The sequence below is a fragment of the Zea mays genome, chromosome 10 (genome assembly GCF_902167145.1).
Source record: "Zea mays cultivar B73 chromosome 10, Zm-B73-REFERENCE-NAM-5.0, whole genome shotgun sequence".
In the NCBI taxonomy this organism is placed as follows: Eukaryota; Viridiplantae; Streptophyta; class Magnoliopsida; order Poales; family Poaceae; genus Zea; species Zea mays.
The window spans coordinates 77,926,251-77,930,695 of record NC_050105.1 but is presented as its reverse complement, the minus strand read 5'-3'; positions in this window follow the sequence as shown (position 1 = coordinate 77,930,695).

Below are 4,445 nucleotides of genomic sequence, written 5' to 3'. Positions count from 1 at the left end.
TTCGGACTAGCGAAAAGTAAAGGTACAGGCGTGATGCGAAAGGCGAATGCCAAGTCAGCGTGAACAGTACGGGAGTACTGTTCATCTATTTATAGGCGCTGGACGCAGCCCGTGTAGAATTACATTAATGCCCTTTACATTTATCAATAACTCTATAATAATTCTTCGAGGTCTAATTTGTCTTTTCATCTTTAAGTCGGTTCCTCTTTTTGCCGTCATGCCGAAGCTTTTCTGCGTATAGCTTCGTGATCATCTTATCCTTCGTTATGATCGCCTTCCGTCCCACTTAAGCTTCGTCTTGACCAGACACTTGTATACCCGTAACCTGATGTCCGAAGATACCTGTTCACATATTACACTTGGAAAATATTGTCAAATCATGTTTTTGAGGACCTTCGGAAGCCGAAGGCCCCCAACAGTAGCCCCTCGCAATATTAATTTGCTGGAATGATAAATTCATATTGCGACATGGACGAAGGCTTTAAGCCGAAGGTCCGAAAAAACACCTTCCCTTTGCTAGAATAGCAACAGTCTTTGACAAGCGGGACCCTCCAGTTTTCGACGCACTAAGTGTATAAATAAGAGCTCATCCCGATTTTATTTGGCACGCTCTCTTGCCATCTGCTCTTGCTCACCCGACTTTTAGCCTGTGCGCAACAAATTTTAAGCTTCGGTTCTGGGAGCATTTTCTCAGCGTTTGCGAAGATGTCTGAAGATAAGAAAGCTGTTGCCGAATCAAAGCTGAGCCTTTATGAGGAGATGCATCTTGGCTTTCTTCAATCAATGGCAAAGACCAATACAGAGAAGATCACTAGGGAGACCTTGGAGGGTTTATCTGAAGATACTGGTGACAGTGACAGTTATGATGTAGAAAGTGGGGGTGAAGACTCCGAAGATCGACCGTGGCGACCAAGTCACACAGCCTTCGGAAAATCGAGCACTAAATAGAGTCATCTTGATACCATGAGGGGAAGGTATTTTCGAGACATGTCTATTGTGAGGGCAGATGACGGGGAGAAGACTGTGCCTACTCCCAAAGAGAATGAAGTCGTAATCTTCCGAAGCTTCTTGAAAGCTGGACTGCGATTTCCCTTGAGCAATTTTGTCGTGGAAGTACTGAAGATATTTGAAGTCTAGCTTCATCAACTTACTCCCGAATCAATCATAAGAATGGGCATTTTCGTCTGGGCCGTGAGGAGCCAAGGTTTAGAACCAAATGCAAAAAGTTTCTGCAATATACATGAGTTATTGTACGAGACGAAACCTTGGGGTAAAGAGCAGTATAACAACAATTTTGGTTGCTACAGCTTCGGTGCCCGATCTGGGTCAAGCTGTCCCGTGCCAACCTTTCGGAAAAGATGGCCTGGCAACTGGATGACAGAATGGTTTTATGTGAAGAATGAATTAAAAACTCGGGAAGATATTAAAGGTATCGTTATGCGCCCTATTTGGCAACACTTCGGCCTTCGAAGGCCAAAGGTGGAGATGGATGAAACAACCGAAGAATGCCAGAGAGCCTTCGGCGCAGTGTGCTCTTTTATTGGGACAAGGGATTTAATGCAAGAACACATTGCCTTCAGAGTATGGCCACTTGCGGATAACTGGGAAATGCCGAAGGAAACCGTTAAGGAGCCTGACGAAGGTGGACTAGTCAGGCTAAAATACACATTCAAGTACGGAGATAAGTTCGTTGAGCCAGATGATGACTGGTTGAAAAGTATTGAGGCCATAAGCGATGAATTGCTTGGATCATACTCAAAAGCCGAAGACACTGCACTATCAGCAGCCTTCAGAGGCCGAAAGAAGAGACTCAATCGAGTATTTGATGCGATTGGGTTTGTGTACCCCGACTATCACTATCCAACGCGGGGTCAAAAAAGAAAGAATACATCATCTGCGAAAGAAGTTGCTTCAGCCGCTCCTAGCGAGCCGGCGCCGAAGAGGAAAAGGGTCAAGATTCTCACACACCGGCCACGCTATATTGAACTGGCCACAGTGCCTGAATATGTCGGTGAAACCTCTGCGGCCACCGAAGCCAAGGAGCCTACTCTCCTACCGAATGTTGAAGAGCCAATTATAATACCGGAAATGAAGAAAATAGAAGAACCGGAGGCTACGGAAACAAGGACGCATGAAATTCTAAGTCCTTCAGCAAAAATTGAGGCAGCAAAAAGCCAAAAGGGTCCAGCAGTGACCCCCAAAAGAAAAAGGATGGTTAATGTGCTGGATGTTTTGGAGACAATTAAGTCTTCAAGCATGACTCCGAAGAAAATTTCTGAAACTTCCGAAGTGCACACTGAAGCCTTTGTTGCCGAAGCTTCAAAGAACCAGGCAGAAACTAAAGCTGGGCCTTCAGAGCCTGCCAAGGTGAAATCCTTGGAAACCGAAGAAACAGAAATAGTAGAGCCAATTTTGGTTGAAGAAACTGGTACTGCTGCCCCCGAAGCATCGTCCAAAGCCCTCGATTATATTGTACGACATGCTTCGGGAAAAAGATTATCTGAAGAAGAGATTTTTGAGGCTAATCACTATGCCCGAGAACTGAAGTATCCAAAGGGGGCCTTAGTATTCAATGGCATAGACGAAGATGACTTCTTATACTGCCTCCCAGACAACAAAGAATTATCTGTCTGCTGGGAGATGGCTAGAAGTATGGGGTTCCCAAAGCTTGAAGCTAGCCTCTGCGCTATGACGAAGGACGATCTTGCAGATAGCCTCGCATATAATAGTCTGAAGGTATGAAAATTGTATATTTGGAAGCCTATGAATTTTGAATTATTCTTTTATTCTTATGCTAATTCTTTTCATATAGGGTTTAATACTTAGCAACGCTTTGAGAGCGCAAAAGAATGCCGAAGACGAGAGCTATAGTATCGCTTTCAACAACCTACAAACAGAGGTTATTAAGCTGAGGAACGAAGCTTTGGAAAAAGATAAAATTCTGCTTACATTGGTGGATAATATAAAGGAAGACGAAGCTATTTCTAAAGCTCAAGCTGAGGCTCAAAAGCGCGAAATTGAAGATCTTCGGAAACAGCTAACTAGAGCTAAAGAAGAACGCACACTTGAAGAGACGAAACGAGAACTTAGTGATCAGTGGGCAAATCATTTAGAAAGAAACGTTGAAGAGCTTCGTGCATCCAAGAAAAGATGCTATGACAAATCTATAGAATGTGCTAAGAAAATAAAATCCAGCTTCGCCAGCGTTGGCGCATTCTCGAGCGAAGAAAACTTCACAAGGGGTAATCCCGAAGGCCCGATTGAATGGATCAGTCACGAAGCTGAGGCCTTTGAGGAAATTTTGAATAGCCGCGGAGACATATGTGCCTTTTCGGGTGCCAGAGGGATTGCTACTATTTTGGAGAGGAAAGGCTGTGAGCATGTGAAATCTTTGGCACAATCCGAAACTGCCTTATCCTCCGAAGATATAAAAGACCCCTCGACCGAAGCAAGCCTGGTCGGTGGAAAATTTTTCACCGACATATGGGACAATGGTGGCCGGGAAATGGCCCAAGAAATTATTCAAAAAAGTGAAAAAGGCATCCATGATGCTAGAAAAGTAGCAGAGGCCGCTGAGAAAAGCGCAGAGCCCGAAGGGCAAATAGGTATTAACTAGTGGTTTTTTACTCTTTGTTGTAACTTTTTGATTTCGAACTTGTACACGGTTTGTAATGGTAATATAGCCGTATCTTCTCTTCCCTCAGAACCTGCTGAGGCATCTCCGGGCCCCCACACGAAGGGGGATGACGAAATTAGACAAATGGATGAAGCCATCATGGACAAAGTTGTTGATCAGCTATTAAACGAAGCTACAGAAGTAGTCATAAGGGAAGATTAGATGCTGATGTAAAAACATTTAGAATGTAATGTTTGTTGAGAATCATGTGTAATATTGTGTAACTTTGGATGTAGTATATTAGTTGTTTATAGTTCTATTCTTTACGATGCATGAAACATCATATACATACCATTTTTGAGCCTTCGGCGAAAAAACACCTTCCCTTCTTTTCATGCTTCGTAAATAATATCCGTCTTCTCATAAAATCAGTAACCAATCCTCGTAAAATCAATAATCAATAGATCTTTCCATTTCAGAGTTTGACGAAGATATAATTCTTTAGTGGCTATTTTTTGTGCCGTGTCACTATTTCTTCAAAACAATCTTCGAATACCAATATCGATACCCTCCTTCTTGCGTTATTGATGCATTATGATGTATGATGTTATGCTATGCAAATGATGTAATGATGTGATGTTATGCAAAATGATATTTGCTGAAGGTTGACATTTATTTTTCACTGTAAGCCTCCCTTAGGAGCTTCTTCGCCTTTTACTTTAGCGGAATCAGCGTTTATTTTTCGCTGTAAGCCTCCCTTATGAGCTTCTTCGCCTTTTACTTCAGCGGTATCAGCGTTTATTTTTTGCTGTAAGCCTCCCTTAGGAGC